Source organism: Sander lucioperca, chromosome 6 (assembly GCF_008315115.2).
Source record: "Sander lucioperca isolate FBNREF2018 chromosome 6, SLUC_FBN_1.2, whole genome shotgun sequence".
In the NCBI taxonomy this organism is placed as follows: domain Eukaryota; kingdom Metazoa; phylum Chordata; class Actinopteri; order Perciformes; family Percidae; genus Sander; species Sander lucioperca.
Window position 1 is genome coordinate 19,029,151 of NC_050178.1, and position 23,045 is coordinate 19,052,195.

Genomic DNA, 23,045 nt, shown 5'->3' on the forward strand with positions numbered 1-23,045 from the left:
GCATCACATAAAGGGCCAGACAAGTATAGTTACAGTAAGTGACATGCTTTTATTGAATTTGAAAAAGTAAGCTATTTGTGACTGTATTATTGCATGTCTCATAAAGCCTTCTCACTTGCAGTTTGTTTGAAATAAAGCCCCGAAAAAGTCAGCGAAAAGGTTCCATAGCCATCATAGAGTTTAGCAAATCCATCAAAACAATGATTACATTCTTTAAAATTAGGCTACAGCAGGCTACAGCCTGAATATGCAAACTCTCCAGTTCTGTGGGAATGTCCGAGTCAAATTCTGCTTTGAGTGTCGTAAATTTGCAGTTTTTTAAAAAACATTTCCCATCCTTTTGGTTTGGCGCACAACTAGGCGGGCCAAAATGCATTGTGAACCTAAATTGATATGCGGGCCGGATCAAAATTTGCGAGGGGCCGGATTTGGCCCGCGGGCCTTGAGTTTGATACAACCAGAACATTGAACAACTGCTCTAGTTTGTCTAACATCACTGTAATCATAGAGGGATACAGTCTTTCGGAATTAAGCTACAAAAGTACCGTATTTTCCGGACTATAAGTCGCTCCGGAATATAAGTCGCATCAGTCAAAAAATGCGTCATGAAGAGGAAAAAAACATATATAAGTCGCACTGGACTATAAGTCGCATTTATTTAGAAATTGATTTCACAAAATCCAAGATCAAGAACAGACATTTAATCTGGAAAGGCAAGTTATTCAACTACACAGTAGCACACAGAACAAGGGGCTGAATACGGTAGGTGTCCGGTATGTTAACGTAACACATTAACAGTTATTCAACTATACAACAGAATACAAAACAACTACCAGGGCGTGGAAACGTAACTGCACCGTTGACGAGCCTCTCCCAGCAGCACGCTGTTCAAGCACCCATCTGTGGACTCGTTCCTCCAGCTCTGGCCATCTTGCTTTCAGCGCGCGGCTAGCTTTCTTTGTTTTCTTCATTGCAGTAAGAGTCACCTTTTCGCCAGTCCCTCACAAGTTTCTCTCTCACTCCAAACTTTCTTTCTGCTGCTCGATTACCGTTTTCGGCTGCATATTTTACTACCTGCAGTCACCTGCAGTTTCTTTTCTTTCTCAGTTGTCTTTAGGAGCAGCATATAGTTGTCACAAGCCTAGAGCGCCCTCTGGCGGCTTTAGACGGTAATGTTTTTAGCATGAAATAACATTTAAAAACGTGAAATTATAAATATTTTGATATATAAGTCGCACCTGACTATAAGTCGCAGGACCAGCCAAAGTATGAAAAAAAGTGCGACTTATAGTCCGGAAAATACGGTAGCTAATAATAATACAATTTATTTATATAGCACTTCATAAATAACTGCTTGACAGACAAATGAATGGGTGCATGTGTGTGTGGTGAAGTTATGCAAACGTTTTAGTTTCCCGATGAAGGCAGCATCATGCATTCCCTTGTAAGCACCATCATTTTAATGCAGGTTTGCAGGTGATTGTGGGCAACTTTTAAGTATCCATATTATGAAAAAATCACTTTTTCTGGGATTTGGGGTGTTATTTTATCACACGCATACAAACTTAGGAAAAAAACAACATCCATGCTGTTTAGAGTGAGATACAGGTTTCTGAATGTGTCCTGCCTTCAGTCTCTGGGTGAGCTGTTCAAAATCTGCACGACTTTCTACGTAACTAGCCGAAACGAGCTGGCTAGGGGGCTAACCGTTAGCATGCTAGCACTAGCATGCTAGCTCGTTCTCAATGGCAAAACACTGCTACAACACACACAAATTCACCCTAATCTACAAAATAAATTGTATAGAACTACTTGCATGTCCCTGTTCTGCAGGTATTCCACGCAAAGTTGGAAGTGAGCCCTCGTTTAGAAGAAGTCTCCCGGCTAATCCTGCCTTGTACGTGCCGAAGTTGGAGAAACAGCTAGCTAGCTCATGTGATCCTTACCTAGCTACTGCTCATGTGCGACTGCCAACAAAGACTGTAGCTAAAACAGAGACCTGAACACAGGGTGAAAAGAGGAGCTGCAGCAATGTGCAGTACAACAAAAAGATGGTGTTTTTTGAAAATTAAACCATGTAAACCTATTCTGATACAATCTCAAATTACAATTATGAACCTGAAAATGAGCATAACATGGCCGCTTTAATACCTAGGAATACTGTAAAATGATGACCCAAGGTTCACACGGCATGTTTCACCCAGACAGACTGTGATGTTTTCTATCAAAAGAATCCAGTGGGCTGAGAGAGGAGAAAACTTTTTACACACTCGCTGCTGTTAAGATGTATGTGTGTTATTCCCCCCCCCCCCCATCTTCAATTTGTCCCTTCTGTGAGTGGAGGCGGAAGAAATAATTTTTTAAGCAGACTGGATGAATCTTAGTGTAGTGTCTTAATTAGTGTCAATCAGTGTCTGAATTAGTTGGGATAGAACGCTTTCCTCTTTTTACTCCTCATTAAAACTTGTGTGTTTTAGGCTGAGAAGGCAGCTGTACATCTACATAAAACTATAAGTCTAGTAGAGATAAGACGTTATCTGTTCTTACAAAAAGTTTTGAATAGTAGTGGAGGTTGGACCTTGAGTCTTTGTTGTGTCTTCTTTGGTTGAGCTTCATCATTAGAGGAGTCCGTTAAATTGTGGCTACTTAATAGCCACATTATCTTTTTTTTTTTTTTTTTGGGCATTTTTAGACCTTTTCTCAGATAGGACAGCTGAAGACATGAAAGTGGGAGAGAGATGGGGCAACGTGGTATCATGACTTTGCGTAAACATGTGTTATCTGTACGCATTTTGAGCTATCCGTGTGTATGGCTACGCTGTATTCAGCGGATGTAAACATACACGCCATGTGGCGTGTTATCCCCGTCTTGCGGTGTTATCGCGAGAAGAACGCTACGGTTGAGTTTAGGAAAAGAAAAACCGGTTGGGTTTAGGAAAAGAAGAACGGGGTTGGCTTTACACAAACAACAGAGCGAGGAAACTCCACACGCGATCCCCGCTCTCCTGGGTGAAAGTCCTGTGTTTTACTCAACTGCCACACCGACCAACCTCCCTATGCGGATTTTCACCTTTTCATACTACTCCCTACGGCGTAAATTCACATGCAATCGCAAGGTAATGTTAGAGGCCAAACGCCGTTGATGAACACACTAAAAAGCGAGTATGCATCTTGATAACACGCCGAATTGGCATAATTCCATGAAATCAGTGTGGATGGGGAATGACATGCAGCAAAGGGCCACAGGGCGGAGTCGAACCTGGTCACTGCGTCAGGGAGCAAACCTCTATATATGGGCGCCTGCTCTACCAGGTGAGCTACCCAGGCGTCCAACACATTATCATTTTTGATGATGATGCTGGTTGTATTATTTTGCAACAGAGATCGTTTCATTGCAAATGAGGCATACAGGTATAGCGCCTAGTCGGCAAAACGGATGCGTAGGTTACTTATCAGATTTGTTAGAGATTAGATTAGACTTTATTGTCCACCTTGGTGGAAATTTGTCTTGGGCCATCAGTCCATTCTTCATTAAAGCAGCGGTTTTCCACGTCAACTTTTCGCTTCAGGCTCTTTGACAGTGACAGGCCTTTCTTCCTGCAAGCGTTTTCCACCAATTGGGACACTGTATACTACGTTTCCATAATCACACACTTTAACCATCACCCCTCAGTCAACTGCCTCCAAATCTGAGATCATTTTCTAGTTAAGTAGCCTAGTTATCATTATGGAGTTTCCATGTTTTTTAGGAGTCTGTTCACACTTATACATGTAAAAAAATATAGCATTCATTCAGTAAGAAAGTGAAAATTTCAAACAAGGATAGGCGTATTAGGTATAAATACATTTTTATTACATATTTATTTGTAAGTCTGGCAACCAGAGTGTCTGCTTAAAAAAATTCTGGCTCTTTGAAAAACGTAGTTGATGACCCCTGCAGTAGTGTATGTATGTCAATGCCACAGTAGCAGCGGACTAGGTCAGCTGGATGCTCGGCATGAGGGGGGAAAAAAGGGTTTATGTGTCATCAGGAGATGTTGCAGAGTTTGAGATTTGGACGCGATTAGTGATTTGCCTAATTAACGTGAGCGTGTCACTGTGTTGTAGCCCAGGCCAGGCTGCCACTGACAACGCTGTCCGCTCCTTTGTTTGGTCCCTCGTGGGAGCTTGTAGAGTTGAAGCAGGGACGGCGCGAGGAGGAGCTGTGTCCCATTTTAAAGACGCACTCCCCTCTCTTTGTGCGTGGAAACACAGGGCCGAATTTGGTTCTGATTTAGCACAGCCGGCTGCTCCTCCTTGTCCCTCAAGTGATTAGTCTCCTGATGATTCTCAGACGCACAAACCGTTGGGCTCTTTTGTGCAAGGGCAAGGGGGTGAGCCAAGGGAATAAGGTCATTGAAAAGAGAACGGCTCTCTCCGCCCGAGACGTCCGAGAAGGATTTCTGTCTGTGGCTGCACAGTAAAGTCTGTTGTGGCACGGCACCCAATTTTTCAGGTGATAAGAATAAATCCTGAAGGTTGTTTTATTCTAGAAGGGATTTCACTGGTAATACTTACAACTGCTATATATATATATATATATATATATATATATATATATATATATATATATATATATATATATATATATATATATATATATATACACACATACACACACACACACACACAGTGTAGAAATAACCAAAAATGACATTTGTTTTATCTGCAACTTGAAGTTATTTTAAACACTGGCCCCACGGGCCGCCAAGCCCCTAAATTTGGTGGCAAAAGTACATTTTTGGTGGCCCAAATGTAAACTTAAATAAAATATACACCGAAGGCAATTTAACGCATAATTGTGGCACTTCAGTAAATGAAGACTAACGGAATAAAAATATATAATTATTTGTTTAAATAGAAACTTGTGTTCTTTGTAAACATTGTCCATATGTTCTCTTAGTTTACAGTCTATCTTTTTTTGCAAAAAGCAGTAGAAAACCGTTTAATTTTCTAGCCACTTAAACTCCTGCTTCCATTAACTCCTACATCTCCGTTGCTGTTCTTTCATAGTCCGCGTTCGGAGTTAGTAAACCCATACTTCAGTAGTCCCGACATATTAATGACTACTGTTCACTGTTTTAGTAGAATGTTAAACTAAAAGGGCAAATGAATCGGGGGGGGTTTGTGGAATACTGCCTAGAGCTCTGGTGGCTGTGGCGTAGCCAGAACACAGCGAAGCTGCACGCGGTGGAATCTTGGGGTTACATTGCCGATGGCCTCGCAGTACGGAGATTTTCAGACAGGTAATCTCATTGTGACATGCAATGTCATTCTTAAGCGAGGCCTTATAAAAGTTAGTGGCAACGAGGTCATCACAGTGATGAGATCTCAAGTTATTTTCACCGATGGATTTATGACCGGTGAGATTTAAACATGTCTACCAACAGATTTTTCTTGGTTAAAGAACGGCAATTACCGGATAAAGGGAACCCTGGTGCGTTTGTGTGTGCCACTTCTGCCACATAAGTCTGCGAAATGAGTGAGCAGCAGACGGTTGTTTCATTTCTGAAAACTGCATGCTCTTCCATTAATATTCATGGGTGACCGGTGTCTCGGGATATACCAACTCGGCACCAAGCTCGATAAAAGCCTCCACATGCTGTCTTTCTCACTTAGATTTAACTATCTTTTTTTTGTGGGGGTTTCAAGGAGAACATCCTTTACCTTGCTATTTCCCTTTTCTTACACTTCTGTCATACATACAGTACTTTAAGGCCACGGGAGTATTTTTTGTAAATTCACTGTCGGGGCATTAGGGCTCTCACTGTCAGTTATTTGTAATGTTGGTGAGGAAGTTTTGTTCTCCTGTAGGGATGTCACGATACCAAAGATAGTTGGTACCGAAACCAACAAAAGTACATGATACTCGATACCAAAGTCAATACCACGGTGTATAAAAATATAATACTACTTAAACATGAATTCATTTATTTAAACATTTGGTGGGGGTGTGGGGGTTGTCATGTCACTCTTCTTTCAGTCTCAATGTTTTTCTTTAGTTTCAACTTTCTGTTTTGGTGTGGAATGGAGGGGTTTGAGTGGAGGGGGAGAGCAGGATTTCAATGTAATCTGGAGAAACCGTGAGTCTTTTGGACTCACAGCCCACTGCTTTGGAGCTCGCCATCACCACACTGCCAGCGTACGGTAACGTCTTCCATGAGTTCACCCGGAACTCCCAGACAGCAAGCATTAAATTAGTTACGTCTGTTTCTCTCTGGTTAAAGTTAACTGACGTTATAGAGGTCCGCTACAACAAGTGCTCAAGTTAGCTAATGTCAGCTATCTGAGCTAACGGTAGGCTGTGACAGACAACGGCAGAGAGAAACATACTCACTTGTGGTTTGGGAGTTCCAGGTGAAGTCGTGAAAGCCGCCGCCGTAGATGTACGGTAAAGCCAGAAGCTGAATGGTTAAGTGGTTAGTGAGCACCGTGCACGGAGATGAGAGGCTTTTCACAGTTTTTCCGTGCTGGTCGGCTTTCTTCTTTGGCATTTAGCGGCAGTCTAGAACATTTGTAACGTTAGGTGTATACACTGCCCCCGTCAGGTCCGGAAGGATCCCCCCGGTACTTACGGTACTGTAGAAAAATGAGTACCGTCACGTTTTCAGAATTTTGGTACTGAGTTGGTACCGGTTCTCGTTACATCCCTATTCTCCTGTATAGTGCGGATCGGGCTGCGTTTTTCTGTCCGAGCCCGGCCCGCGTCCGACAGAGCAGCAACCGAACCTGACCTGAGCCCGACAGGCATTAAGATATTTATGTCCGAGCCCGATCCGAGCCCGACCCGGTTAAAATCTCGTTTTTTTTTCTCATACTAATGACGCATGTACGTTTGTTTGTGTGGAAACCCCGCTTTTATTAAGCAACTATAGGAAGGCATTCGTAAATGTCAACAGATGAGCGCATCAGCGCACACGGGGCAACAAGCACACGTTAACACAGGCGCACACCTACATAATAAGCTGTTTTAAATTTAAAATGTTCAATGCCTTATCGCGCTGATGTGACCGAGCACAACCCGAACCCGAACATCATTTCTAAATATCTGTCCAAACCCGGCCTGGCCCGGCGGGTACCGTCGGGCTCGGGTCGGGTATCCATCCTCTATTCTCCTGTATCACCTGGGGTACTGACTGAATGGCTTAGAACAGGGGTCTTCAACGTTTTTAAGCCAGGGACGGAGCAGGGACTTCCTACTACATATATGGTATAAAATGAAGTTGCATATTAAACTGGGACTACATTAACCTGTAGGGCGGCCTAAAACCTTTTACACATACCTTTTTTTTGCATAGAACACTAAACTATTGGGCGCCTGGGTGGCTCACCTGGTAGAGCGGGCGCCCATATATAGAGGTGTTTGACTCCAACCTGCGGCCCTTTGCTGCATGTCATTCCACCCCTCTCTCCCCTTTCAAGTCTACGCTGTCCTATACAAATAAAGGCTTAAAATGCCCCAAAAATAGTCTATAAAAAAAAACAAAAAAAAAACTCAACTATTATTATTATTATTATTATTATTATTATTATTAGCATGATTTTTTTTTTTGAGTTAAACATATACTTTATGTTGACATGAAAAACACATTTATGTAGGCTACAGAAACTATTGGATTGAATAAGTAGATGAATAGAGAATTATAATTTTTAAAATGCAGTACATCAATATCATGATAATGCAGTTGTGACTCGCTCTCTCTCTCTCTCTCTCTATATATATATATATATATATATATATATATATATATATATATAATTTTTTTTTTTTTTTTTTTTTTTTGGGCTTTTCCGCCTTTATTTGACAGGACAGCTAGGTGAGAGAGGGGGGGGAAGACATGCAGGAAATCCTCACAGGTCGATTTCAAACCCTGGACCACTGCGTTGAGGCATAAACCTCCAAGTATATGTGCGCCTGCTCTACCCACTGACCCAACCCGGCCACGCTATTTATTTTTTTTTCATAAATAATAGTGACATTAATTTAGTCCATTATCATCCACCCCTAATTTCCTGAGTTTGTAGAAAGGGTGTACGGGGTAAGGTTTTCCCAGTATTCTTTGTCGCTCTCTTTGGATGGAGCAGTGACCCCCTAGAAATGTTCTATTAATGTCAAATCACACTCTGTTTACAGAAACCGTGAGAAACTTTCACACCTGAAAATGACTAGAGCCACATGTGCATGCGACAACAACACTCTATTGACAGAGAGCGAGAATTAAAATACCGTTGCACTCTGTCTGTACTCGCAACTGAAGCAGTTTATTCACTTAAGTATTACTTGCATGATGTTATCATATTAGCACTTTAATTAGCTTTCCTGAAGAAAAACAAATGCTTGACAGTGAAGTCAAACAAAGACATGGAAGCAATTAACAGCGAACGCATGAGGAAAGAAGGGCTAAAGCTATGCCAACAAGCTTAACGGAACATCAATATAGAAATGGAGAAAGGAAAAAAATTGTAATTCAGGATACTATTTTTTGACAGTTGCCTTACAAACCCACACATAGGGTTGGGTATCGGTCAAACATTTTCGCTAGCGGTACAGATACCAATACAATGACTTTGATAGGGCTGCCACCTCTTAGTCGATTAGTCGACTAATCGGTCGTTTTGGTCTTAGTCGACTAAGATTTCTTTAGTTGATGAGTCATTTTTTATGCTTATTCATGCTTAATTACTCATTTCCAAGAAACTTATGAGCACATTTCTGGTAAACACAAGATTTAAAGTGGTGCTTTTGCAGGATTAATTGTGGAGAAACTCAGTTTTACAGATGGTTCATTAACTACATTTATATTGTGCTTTTCTAGTCTTAATCACCTCTCAAAGAGCACAGCTCTGTCGATTACATCAACTAATCGATTAATCGACAAAATCATATAAGTGTTAGTCGAGAATTTCTTTAGTCGAGGACAGCCCTAGACTTTGATACCGGTTCCTGAACGATCCTTTTTTTGATACCAATTTTATAAAATCCATTTTAACATTACGGCACAAATCTTTTTTTTTTTTTTTATAACCGTAGCTCCTACTACGTAAGCATCGTCTCTGTGTAACGTAGAATTTTTCCTGCGACATGTAATGTTAGACAGCCAATCAGCAGCATTATTAGATCTTGGTAGAAGCATTTTTCGATTCTCGTTACTTTAGAGGCAATTCGATCGGTTCCTAAAAAGTATTGAATTCGGTACCCAGCCCTACCCACACATAATAAATGAAATAGAATAGATTTGTGATTGTGTGTGAGTATCTCTTTGTTTTATATTAATATTATATTTTACACAAACTCATTTATACACACATTCAACGGATTGCTTGATTGACAAATTGCACAGTGTCTTTCAGTGTCTCTATGGCAACAGGAGACGAAGTGACGAGGCTATGATGCTGTATTGTCCTGTTTCCATACTGGTTTACTCTCCCTCTGTGTTCAGTCTCACTCCGTGCCCTCAGCATGACGCGTCCTCCCACGTGACAGACGAAATGCATCACACAGGCGGTGCCTCACAGAGTAGAGCTCCAGTGTTGGTGGGCCTCGGGGTGCACAGTGTCCCACATACCCCAAAGCAATTAACTGAGCGCACGTTCTAGCTTGTTTTAGTCACCATATGTGCATTTGTTGCTGTGATGTTTTCTGCCCTGCGTTTCCCACAGATCACTTGGCAGTCTGTCAATATGAGGGCTAATCTGATGGCTTTGGATGATAAGGGTTGGCGTTAGTGTTGTTAGTAGAGCCTGACCGATGTGGGATTTTCGGTACCGATTTTAGAGGGCAATAAAACACTGATTCCAGATGTAGTGAATTTCTGAGCTGGAATGAAAATGGACCTTTTCTATGTGGATTGTAGGGCTGGGCGATCTGGACCAAAAATCATATCTCAGTATTTTTCTGCCGAATGGCGATACACGATAAATATCTGGGTATTTTCTACAAAGTTCTTTTGTACAACATGGCATCATGACTTTGCGTAAACATACACACCACTTTCCTAAAGCCAAATGGCGTGTTATCTGTACGCATTTTGAGCTATCCACGTGTATGTCTGCACTGTATACAGCGGATGTAAACATACACACCACGTGGCATAGCCACGTGCCGTGTTATCGCGAGAACGTGCCGTGCTACCGCGAGAACAACGTCGCACGCGTGTTTAAAAAAAAGAAAAAAAGTTGGGTTTAGGGAAAGAACATTGGGGAAGGCTTTAGTAACACTAAAAAATGACAAAAACACGACGGTCACCAACATCACACTCTTAGGGAAAAAAACGTGTGGTGTTTTAAAAACACCACACGCGGGACGCGATCCCGGCTCTCCTGGGTGAAAGTCCTGTGTTTTACCCATCCGCCACCCCAGTCAACCTCCGTCCTTTCATACTACTTGCTACGGCGATAATTCACATGTAATGTAGGTCAATGGAGGCCAAACGGCGTTGATAAACACCCTAAAAAACGATTACGCGTCTTGATAACACGCAAAAACGGCATACGAATTGGCGTGTCATACATACGCCACTTCGTGTGATCAGTCTGTTTTGTAAGTCAAAGCCACGTGTGAGATGTCACAAGCACTTTTATTAAAACAGACTGTGATTTGAAAATAAAATGCAATGACAGGGTTTCTTTCCCTGGTTGAAAAAAAATATACAGCTGCATTTTTAAGTATGTGTGCTCCCCTTCTGTGTGTTTGCTGGCCTTCATGACCGGTGTGTATGAGGAAAAATAATAATTGACACTCACAGACAGACTGTCTCCTTCACTTGCAATTAAACAATTGTATTGACAGAAAACACAGTATTTCTAGTGTAAGGAGGATTAAGTGTCACTTTTAAAGATGTCACTTCTGTGCAGATGCTGCAGTTATCCTTGATGGTACAGTGAGACTGCTGCTGCTGCAGAGCATCATCCATGTGTTAAGCAGCGAAAGGACGAGTCTGCTGGATGTCATGTATGCAGTGTAAATGCGGAGCATCTGCTCAGGGTTTTCCTAACGTTATACAATTAGGTGCAGCACCCGAGCTGTTTTTTGGCAGCACCTAAGCTAAATGAATGTGAAATGCGGGGAAAAAGCGCCAAAAATGTTTAAAAAAGCATCAAACCATCCATTGATCCATTGATTGTAGGTGGACTTCTTTAACAAGTTTAGTCTTTAAAGCAGCCATATTATGCTCATTTTCAGGTTCATAATTGTATTTTAAGGTTGTACCAGAATAGGTTTACATGGTTTAATTTTCAAAAAACACCATATTTTTGTTGTACTGCACCGCTCTCTCTCACTGCTGCAGATCCTCTTTTCAGCTGGTCTCTGTTTTAGCTACAGAGTGAGACCTCTTTTCTTCTTCTTCTTCTGTACTATCTTTGATTGCACTGCACATGCCCAGTAGCTCAGATGTAGATCATGTCAGCTAGCTAGCTCCATAGACAGTAAAAGAAAGGCTGACTTCGGTCAGTTACAAGGCAGGATTAGCTGGGAGACTTCTAAATGAGGGCGCACATGTAAGTAGTTCTTTTGTAGATTATGGTGAACTTGTGTGTGTTGTAGCAGTGCTTTGCTACTGAGAACGAGGTAGCATGCTAGCGTTAGCATGCTAGCGTTAGCATTAGCGTTAGCATGCTAACGCTACGAGCTAATGGTTGCGGTTAGCCTGCTCGTTTCGGCTTGTGACGTCACAAGCCGTGCCGATTTTGAACAGCTCACCCAGAGACTGAAGGCAGGACACATTCAGAAACTGTATCTCACTCTAAACAGCATGGATGGATTTTTTTCAAAGTTTGTATGTGTATGGAGGCACCTGAGACACAACATAACACCCCAAATCCCAGAAAAAGTGTTTTTTTCATAATATGGGCACTTTAAGCTTTTCTGCTCTAGCTTTTCCAAAGTTTTAGACACAGATATGGTGATAATAATGGTCCAAAATTATGTCAAATTGCATGATCTTTTTATTGAAAATCATCACATTTTCTTGAGGAAAGACCCCTAAACCCCTCTGCCTCTTTGACAAACCCAGGGAAAAACACGAGACATGAGAAAGTTAAAGCTATAGTGTGTAGTTTCTGTCGCCCCCCATGAGGAATTCTAAGTAATGACAACAAAACTGTCGGCGCTTCCACATGATACAAGCCTTCTGTGATCCCCCCCCCCCCCCCCTCCTCCACACAGTTGCTAGTAGCCAAGGAGGACACGGAGGATTAAAAAAACATGATGGACTCTTCAGAAGAGGTCGTTATCTTCACTCGAGTTTCTGCGCGGGAAAGTCACCGGACGACACCAATCTTCTGAACACAGCCATGCTGAGAAATACAGAGAGAGTTGTGTGGAGCTGATAGTCTTAATTAGCTTTGTAGCAACTCATTTGGCAATGGCTTGAATGTAACGGACGTTTATTAATATCAAAAAGTTACACACTAAAGCTTTAAATGAATGATGGAGGGAGTGGGCATTAAGCTTTTTGTTTATCCAAACTTCCATATATACCTGCAGATATTCACCTGACTTAATAGGCGGTATATCACAAATTTGATCATAATACGATATTATATGAATTCTTTAGACAACAATACAGTGTGATCGATATGAGACCATATCATGTGCCCATTTAACACATTCACTTCCATTTATATCAACTCGCAAAAATATGATTTAACAATTTTATTACTGAGCTATTCCAGCCTTTTTAAATGAAAAAAATAAAAATACTTTTTAATAAAAAGAATACATATAAAGTTCAAGACCTTTCAAAATAAAGGCACATCTTAAAGATGACATGAACCTGCAGCCCTTTGCTGCTCGTCATCCCCCCTTTTCTTTCGATCTGCACTATCTAAAATTTTTTGTTGATGATAATTTTACTTTGCATTGATGATATTGGATCGTTGCTCACTGAATCAATATATCGATCCAGATCGATCGTTATCAGTGTCATTACACCACTACTACTTAACTTGTGTAAAACTGATATGCTGTGGCCGGGTTGGTTCAGTGGGTAGAGCAGGCGCACATATACTGAGAGGTTTATGCCTTGACGCAGAGGTCCAGGGTTCGATTCCGACCTGTGACGATTTCCTGCATGTCTTCCCCCTTTCCCCCCCCCCAATCTCACCTAGCTGTCCTGTCCATTAAAGGCGGAAAAGCCCAAAAAAATCTTAAAAAAAAGAAAACCAGTAATAAAACCTCCAAATAAACTTCTTACCTGGATTAAAAGTCAACCTAAGCACAGACGACTGAAATGCTACGCTTGCATTAAAAGCATACAAAACGTGCACACACCTGCTTTCTGACGACTGTTCTCTCGTGTTTAAGCAGCACTTTGTGTGCCGTTGTGTTGTTCACATACTTTACTTACTGCCAGTGTGTACTGCAGAGCTCGTTAAAACAGCTGCAAAATGAGTCTGTCTTAGTTGAATGTTCCCCGTAAAGCGCACAATCCATCTGAAACAAAGATGCTTCGGTTATCCTTGTTGTCCTGCCTGGAAGAGTTTGCACTCTTAAAATGCGTCGACATGAATGTTCTCGACAAAATCCCTGAGAATTGACTAGAGCAGGGGTCTTCAACGTTTTTTAAACCAAGGACCCCTTAACTGAAAGAGACGGATCAGGGACCCCCTACTACATACATTGTATAAAATGAAGTTACATATTAATCTAGTCTTACAATAACTTTTAGGGCAGCCTAGAGCATTTACAGATACCCTTTTTGCATAGAATACTAAGCTATTCAAATAGCCTAACCATTTTTTTTTAAATCCTGTTTTAATGTTAAACACACGTGGAACAGTCAATCCTTTGGGATGAGCTGTATCTGTGGATGGCTACCTTAGTGACTACATCACCTATTGGCCAGTAAGCCTATCATCAGTGGGGATTTATATTTACTAATATGTTGGAATCATGTTAAGACTTTTTAATTTTTGAAAAAACTTTCAAAAATTAACAATAATTTGGAGGCCCCCCCTGCAGTGACTCTGAGGACCCCCTGTTGAAGATCCCTGGACTAGAGATTGCAACCAAAAAGGGGTTGCATAATGTTTTAGATATCTGGAAAATGTTGTGAAGTACAAAATAGGCAACACAGTATACCCTAGAATATCCATAGAAAATTTAATTTGGATTTTATCTACCTGGGCGGTGCGCCCAAGTAGAACCTATGTAAGATGGTCAAGATGCGAACTGGAAAAACATGTGACTCAATGCAGACTTTTGCTGCTCACTGATTAGGAAACCACATGCATGCAGCACAAATGCCCTATCACAATGTTAATGCAGTGTGAATTTTTCCAGTTATTCCGACACCACATGAATGCAGCACAAATGCCCTATCTCGCAATGTCAACTACAATGAAAAACTATTTGTGTCCCTGCCCTGTGATTCGGATCTTCTCCAAAATGTAATGGGTTCTTCAGGGTACCCACAGGGTCTTAAAAGTATTAAAAAAGTCTTACATTTAATATTCTAATAATAAGGACTTAAAAGCATTGAATATTGCTTACAAAGGTCTTAATTTTTTCTCGGAGACCAACTCCTTATCGCCGCTAATATGAATGTGTATTATAATAAAATGTTTTATTAAATTCAGGTAACTTGGTAAATATTTTCTCCGGCTAAAAATCGACACTGGTTTTCCACGATATGGCTGTGAAGTTGGCATTCAATTTCATCGTAGGTGGTATTAAGAAGGTCTTAAAAAGTCTTAAATTTAACTTGGAGGACCCTGGGGGGGTGTACCCCGTTCTTCCTTGGCCCATCCTACACCCTTTCACCAAGTTTCATAAAAATCGGCACAGTAGTTTTTCTGTAATCCTGCTGCCAAACAGGCAAACGGACAAACCGAGCCAGAAACATAATCAGTTTTGATCATAGAAGTATTAATTTAACTGCTGTATATGCTTATTACTGATTTGATAGGTGGCCACTAAGTGTGTGTTGCACCTTACAATGATTCATATTCATTTTAAGAGTAATTCCAGAAAATGTTGTAAATTTGCTGTCATGTTTTGTATAAGGCCCTGTTTACACGGAAACGTTCGCGGGTGAAAACGTAAAAATATTTGATCGTTTAGACGGTGACAGCGTTTTTGGGGCTTAAACCTGCTGAATCAGCATTCACACAATTATGAAAACAGTTGCTGATTTAAAGTAGATGTTCAAGCTATGATATCAAACATTCCCTAGTTCCAGCTTCTTCTAATTTTTAATTGCAGGCCTACATGTGACGCCGATTGAGGCTTTGCAGAAAAGCATACAGCGTTCAATACAGTCTGAACTGAAGCCTTTGAGTATGTGGGGCTATACTCTATATGTTTTGGACTGATGTGACGTTAGTGGTATTTGCCTTAAGGCAGAAAGGTGAGTGCGTAAAAGAAGTTTCAATGGTTGGGTAGCCTTGTATAACCAGTTGCTGTCCCACTGTCTGACCTGTTTTCGAGTGTCCCACTATATATTCAGAGACATTCCACTCCCTAACAAGGCACAGAGGTGTCAGTATTACAGAGACAGTGAGGTAGGAAAGAAAAGTTTATTACGTGTATGACATTTATTCACTGCACTACACCCATATACTACAGCTAACAGTAAAATCACAAAGCAGCCAAAATATGAATCTGGAGTTCAGATGGGACACCGACACCTTGAGGTACAAGTAAATAAACTGATTAAAGTTTGGAAAATGATTTGTTAAACCCCTAGGAGGAAAACATGTAGGCCTTATTCAGACTGCCAGCCAAAATCCGTTTTTTGGCATATCCAGATTGCATCGAGATTGATTTTTACAAAGTCTGGACAGCAAAAAACGACATGAAATTTGATTTTGCAAATCAGATCCAAACCACATTTGGAGGTGGTTCATAATCCGATTCCAATCGGGTTTCTACAGTTCAGGCTGCTCAAATCGGATTTCAAAGTGTCTTTTGCGTCACTCGTGTAGCCTTGGGTTATGGATTGTACCTTTTTACTTATGCAGATGATGATAATAATAATTTAAATAATAAATAAAATAGATGACAGAGAAAAGATAAACCGACATAAGATCCTTTTTCAGCGCATCAAAACGCTAAGTAAGTACAATAAGTCCTCCTATCAAGACAATTTGGTAACCTCTTTATAAGAATGGGTGCTTATGGAAATACTAACGTCACTATGTCACTGGCAAAGGAGACAGAAAGAACTGAGGAACAGGGAGACCAGGGACAGTCAGGTGTAGGTAGGTAAGTGTGTTGAGCTTAGTTCATATTTTTGGAGGTGTGTGGCTGTCAGGGTTAACAGATGAGCTTTACCAGTGGCTCACTAATTTACATATGATCAGCTAATTTAACAAGTGTGATTTAAAAAAAAAAAAAGTCTTTATAGTAGTATTGCTATTTGTTTGGATGAGGTAGTTACTACAAGTATGGAAAACATTTTTTTCCTTTCCAGGAGTCAGACTGTTCTGAGACAGTGAGAGTAGAGAAAAGGTCAGAACCAGGGACAGATCCAGAAAGAGCAGCGCAAGGAGATGATATCGCTAGCACCAGCACAGTGGACAGGAGCACCGTTTTTAGTTCAGATCTTAGTGACTGCACAAAGGTAAAGTCTCCATGCTACACTAATGATGGTATTAAGGCTTTCCTCTGTGTACACACATCCTCTACAAGTATAATTGTGGCTGTATTATTTGTGTCCCCTTCAAAAATTGCTCTTCAGAAATGTTATGTTGTCCCCCCCAACTGTTAGATAAGAGTTACGCCCATGGGCAATCCATGCAGATAGGTTGATGATGTCTGGACACACAAATTTGATGTGATCCCTTGCAAGTACCAGTGCAGACAGTCTGTCTGAAAGATCTGATTTGAGAAACAAATCGGATTTGCCTGTAGTCTGAACGTAGCGTCTCTTTCATTTACTCTGTGTTTAAGTTTGGTTGGTGCCTTTTGTAGACTGTCTCCACATGAGAGTTTTCATTTTAACCAAGAGGCTTTACAACCTGTATAGATTACAACACTCTCTGTTAGACCCTGTTAGCAGGAAAAAAAATTATTTAAAAGATAACAAATGGAAGAAATCTCAGGAAGCGCAAATAAGGAGAGAACCTCCTCCCTGGACGGATGCATTAACTGTTGTGTGTAGGCTGGTGGAGACAGGTGTGTGAGCTGTCTGTCTAAAAATGGGGACCTGCCTGACTAGATAAGGCTGACATGTAGTTTAAATGTTTATTGTTAACTGGATTGTAGCTTTCCTGACTGTGTTTGTCCTTGCTTAGATTTCTAAAGCTACAGGACCTGATAAAAACACAGGACCTGATAAAAACATGTCAAAAATAATAATGAATAGTCATTAGTTTTTTAAATGGCTCCAAAATAAAATTATTTAAAACATTTACACAATTCTCAGAAAGTAATTAACTACAGGAATATAAGAAATGATGACACTTAAAGCAACTTAAAGGTCCCATATAGTAAAAAAATGAGATTTCCATGTCTTTTTTTTATTTATTTTTTTTATAATAAAGCAGGTGGAGGCGCAATAAAAATACGGTGAAAGGATCAAAATCCACAGAGAAATGCACACAGCCCGTATTCAGAAACTGTGCCTTTCTGTACGTTGTGATGTCACAACTACAATGTGTATATGTATAGGTGGAAAGTGCCGTTGCAGTCATGCCCCGGCTGCAATGACGGTGCAGGGACTCTGACAGCGCAGATTCGGAAGACCCGAAAACGCTGACCAATCAGAGACGACTGGGCTTTTTTGGGAGGGATTTTTTTTTTTTAGAGACGGGCGCTAAAACGGAGCGTTTCAGACAAAGGGTGAATACAGGTATGAGAAAAATTATCTGTTTGTAGAAACCCAAAATACAAGTATGGACCTGTAAATACTGGTTGTTTGGAATGGCTCAGTTTTCATAACCTACTTTGTGCAGTGCAGCAATCCTCAGTGTGTACTTGGTAGGATGGGGGGGGGGGGTTACTGTTTTCAGTGATGATAAAAAGTGTCTTTTATTTTCATGGAATTGCAAAGGGCAGATCAAACCGATTGAAACGGGCTAAAGACTGGCTCACTCAGGATTATTTCTGGTGTAGAGAAGCTTATACACTGAGGAAAATGGATGTTTGAAGGGTGGAGGTATGCACACACAGACAGACAGATAGGTACTCTGTGTCTCAATGAGACTTGACTTAAGATGTTAAAACTGACGGTGTGCTGGGATTTCATTTGCATTCATGTTATGTTGTAATTTACTTGACATTAAGAAGTTATTTTCAACATCTCATCAGTACCGCATTGTACTCACGGGAAAGCCTGAAGGCCTACAGTGCTGGGGTCTCATTTATAAACGTGGCGTACGCACAAAACGGGGCTGAAAATGTGCGTACGCCACTTCCCACGCAAAGACGTGTGGGAACACGTAAACTCTGACCCATGCGTACGCACATTTTGGAGACAATGGGAATTGGCGATGCAGATGGTGAGGTGGTGAACTGAAGTCAGACTGCAGAAAGTAAATGTGGGAATAACTATAAATATAAAAGTATTGATGCCTCACGCACATTTCTTCACTCCATATCATCCACGTTATCATGAAGATTAAATCCAGCAGTTTTATTTGCGCTTGTACGGAGTGATAATTGTATCATAAACACCTTGTAAAATCCAACTCAAATCTTGAATAAAAATTTGTTCTAAACATTTAATCGGCGTTGTCTCACCGCCACATTGTCCGTTATGGAGCGCAGGAGGAGGAGAGGGCCCGACTGCATGGAATACAGGATAGCATCAAATACCCTACCATTCTAGATAATGGCAGAACACAGTGTAAATAACTAAATATCTGTCTTTAATACTGTGCATATATCATCAAATGTCAAAGTCTGGAAATACAGCCGTTAAGCGCAATCATTACACTTAATGTCCTCGTTATCGGTCCTAACTTTAATACTGTTTGTGACAAAACCTGCATGAAGAAAAGTGTGTTTGCCTATTAGACTTTCATCTTTAAATTGTATCTCTGGGTTGGGGATACCACCAGTTGATGCTGTGATTTTTGGCAAGGTGTTAACAATCACAAATTGTTTTAAACATATAAATACTGCGGTGACCCCTCGTGTGTAATGCTGCATGATGGCACTGCTGGCTCTGCAGGAGGACTACGCCAATGGAAGAATCAGGAGAGAAACAGACTTCAGGGACCATGACGATGACTGGCTAATATGGTGATTTAAATTCCCTAAAGCTGTGCTCTTGGATCTATGTACTGAATTGGGTCCAGTAGAGAGGGCAATGCGCTGGAACCGTGCAATCCCGGTCCAAATACAGGTCCTCCACTCTGGGGGCAACCGGTTGTCAAATGGCACACAGCTAAGTGTTTTATATAAATATTAAATATAACCTTCAACTTTATCACTAAGGTTTGTTTGGATATAAAATATAGTTCTGTTAAATCTTATCCTATAGGTCTGGTATATCGAAGCTGTCCCCGAGTGCCGCAATACCTGCCGTTTTGGACAGTAGTATTAATATAGGTAGTCTATACATCAGGTTTCCCTACACGGTGTGAGAACAGGCCGAAATTATAATTCAATTTGTAGCAATTCACGAGCGTCTGAGAAGTTTTTTCTTTTTCCCCGCCAGTCGTCGTGATTCGGCGTAACAAAAGAACAACTGCCAGGGTCATTAACACACTTATCAGCATTCATGAGGTGCTTTGCATTGACTATTTATGGTTAAAAATGGGCGTGTACAGGGGGGGATAAGAGGCTGATTCACGTCCGCACACTTGTAGGTAATCTGTGATTTATAAAAGGGAACATTGCATACAGATGTGCGTACGCACGGTTTTATAAATCTGATTTCTTTTTTGGCGTACGCCATTTTTGGCTTTTGGGCGTACATACACTTTTGTTTTTAAGATTATTTTTTGGGCCATTTTAGGCTTTTATTTTCATAGGACAGATGAAGACATGAAAGTGGGAGAGAGAGGGGGAATGACATACAGCAAAGGGTCGGAGTCGAACCCGGGGCCGCTGTACCAAGGAGTAAATCTCTACATATGTGCACCTGCTCTAGCAACTGAGCTAACCCGGCCACGTATGTACACTTTTAGGAAGGATCCATCGCACAGTTTTATAAATGAGACCCCTGATCTCTGTGGGCGACCATCCTAGTGTTTTCAAAGGATGTGTAATATAAACTTCCCGGGTTTGAAATAAGGGGGCAGCTGTGGATCAATGGTAGAGCTGTCGCCTGCCAGTCAGAAGGTTGGTAGTTCGATCCCTGACCCTGCAGTCCCATGTCGAGGTGTCCTTGGGCAAGACACTGAACCCCAAGTTGCCCCCGATGCTGCGCCACCGGAGTGTAAATGAGTGTGAATGCTTATCTGATCAGCAGGTGGCACCTTGTACGGCAGCCTTGGCCACAGTGTATGAATGTGTATGAATGGTGAGTGGTGCCTGTACTATGTAAAAAGCGCTTTGAGTAGTCGTTAAGACTAGAAAAGCTCTAATTAAAAAAAACAGGCCATTTACATTTGAATCCAGCTGTGAATCTTTTTCTGATGTCTTTTGAGGTTTTTTTCCTATCTCTAATTTGAGCTTTCACAGTTATAAATCTCTTCCAAAACATGTCTTTTTCAGCTAAAATTGTATAACTTACACGAAAAAAAAAAAAAAAACTTAACTGAGAACAGTGTGTAAAACTTAACTGAGAACAGTGTGTCCTTGGAATTGAAAATAATCACTGAAGTGTGCAGAGGCTGCCTGTTGACTCACATCCTAAAGTCAATACCCAACGTTTTTCTTTTGTCATCAGATGATGGGAACTCATTCATTTGCATAACGGGAGAGAAATGTCCTGGAAGTGGAGGTTTTGAATGAGTTTTCGGTAATGTTCTAGAGAGGCATGGAGTTGAATGAAATCTATTGGCTGTGGCTTCCACCAACCCCACCGTCATCATACAGTACTGCTACTGGACCTACGTTTTCTAAAAGCGCCTTAGATGTAGCGGGGAGCTGTGTGAGAATGTTCTGGTTATTTTGAAATTAATCCGTTTCAACGTGTTTATTTTACGTTGCACCCCGAAACCAACACCACCAGCAACATTTCCACTTAAAACCTCAGTAAAAGCTGAAGTTGTAACTATTGTAGAATCTTTTATCCCTCTTCTGTCCTGCATTAGTGCTGGTAAGAATTCTGTCTCGATGGGTCTCGGGTTTGGTTGGAGCATCGTTTTGAATTCTGATTCCAATTCCGCTTCTTCGTTTCGATTCCGGTTCTTTGAGGGGTGGAGTTCAAATAGGTTCACATGCTTATTTCACAGATAAAAACATTTTATTCTTAAAATAAAGCCTCACTAGAGCGCCGCTTGCAGTGCTCCGTGGCTGCAACACAAGAAGCGCCTGGAAGTACGGCAGCCGCTTACGGAAACCAAAACTTGCGGGTAGTTTGGAACGGATGATCGGATTCGAAACCAAATTTTCCAATTTTACCAATTTATAAAAAAACCAAAAAAAAACAAAAAACTACTACTCCACGTTGGAACCGGTCTGTTCGGTGTGTTCCGTGCCGTCGTCCATCCGAGGAACTGTCGGCCTTTATTTTGGCCTCTCAAAATCTGAAGAAAATCTTTTAAACGGACCTTTGTTGATCTGAAATGAAGACAGATTCAGCAACTGCATGGCCTATTTCTCGCTTAAAATGTTTTCAGAAACATGTTTCGGTGAACTATTTTAGTACAATATGAGATCGTATTCTGAACAAGCCACCATGACAGTCTGTCTTTGAATTTCCGGAGAAAACCAACCCACGTGATGCGTTCGTCCAATCAGCTGCCGGTATTAATTTTTTGGGCGACAATACAGATTAGCGCCGCCTGCTGTTATGGTGAAGTATTACGTCTCGTCGCTTTGGTGTGTTCCGAGACACTTTTTTTTTGACCAACTTGGGGAGGCTGATCAGTCCAACTGCCTTTTCTGCCGACGGTCGGCCGCCTGGTTGGTGTGTAACTGCCTTAATAGATGTTACATTGGCACTCCTGATGCTACTACAGTACTATTCCTACAAAAATGAGATTACTCCTGAATCTGTTTCTGTACTGATCCCTGCTGTGAGCATCAAGGTTGTCCAATGATTAATCATCAGATAACTGTTTTAGATTTTGGGAGCGCATTCAATGCAAAATAAGTGAAAACGTGCTATTTCAGTGTTGAATCACAAGCAGAACTTGTGCTCTGTTGCCAGTTAGATAACTTAACAGTTTTTTTTTCTTCTTTTTGGTGGAACGTTTCCAGCATGCTGATAGCTGTGGCAGTGATGTGTACTGTGTATTCTTGCTTTTGGTGTTTTGTAGATCTGGTTGTTGTGCGATTGCTGCTTTTTTTTTTTTTTTTTTTTTTTTTTGTGTAGAAAGATGTTCATGGACCACACTCCCCTCTCTGTTTCCCCACTCAGGATGGGACTCAGAAACAGCAGTAAACAATAGCAGACTGATTATGGCCATATTGATAAAGTGTCAGTGGTTATTGGCTGTTTTTTTGTTTTTTTTTATGAGCATAAAGCACATTTAAAACGCACCACGTCTTTGAACAAGTGATCCTTTTGTCTGTTCGACCTTCTAGATGCAAATACAGTAAGTGCAGAATTAGTGCAAGAAAAGAAGTCGCACAATGTCAAATCCTCAATTGGGCCCTGTCAACACCAAGACTAACATATTTGAAAATGCACTTTCTGTGTCAAATGGATTTCCCTCAGGAGTTAATGTGTGCAACCGCAATAAAAAAGAAAAGAAAAAGAAAGTTATTGCTCGAAAACATTTGGCTGAGCAAACAGTTTCCTAATATGGGTTGGAAAGGTTAGCTGTTGTGAATCCATTTTAAAACCTGAGCATAACTCCTTATATGTATTTTAGTATTTCCCCACTTGTTGGTGTTTTATCATAATTTGAAATTGCTTTGTGTAGTAGAGTATGTTTGTTTTGAATTTGGTCGAGTCATCTTCATTTCTTTAGAGCATTCGACTTTACAAAACTTTACTCGC

The 23,045-nt window shown here is 40.9% G+C and overlaps 1 protein-coding gene across 5 annotated transcripts in view; it reads left to right on the forward strand.

Moving 5' to 3' along the window:
* Positions 1 to 23,045, forward strand: part of chd6 (chromodomain helicase DNA binding protein 6) — a 162,258-nt gene that overhangs the window by 6,650 nt on the left and 132,563 nt on the right. Inside the window, exon 2 of one of the 5 annotated variants that reach the window (XM_031277202.2) lies at positions 16,455 to 16,604. The exons of the other annotated variants lie outside the window; for them this stretch is intronic. The gene's annotated coding sequence lies outside the window, so the exon portion shown is untranslated. The remainder of the gene's footprint in view (positions 1 to 16,454; positions 16,605 to 23,045) is intronic. 5 annotated transcript variants of the gene reach the window in all.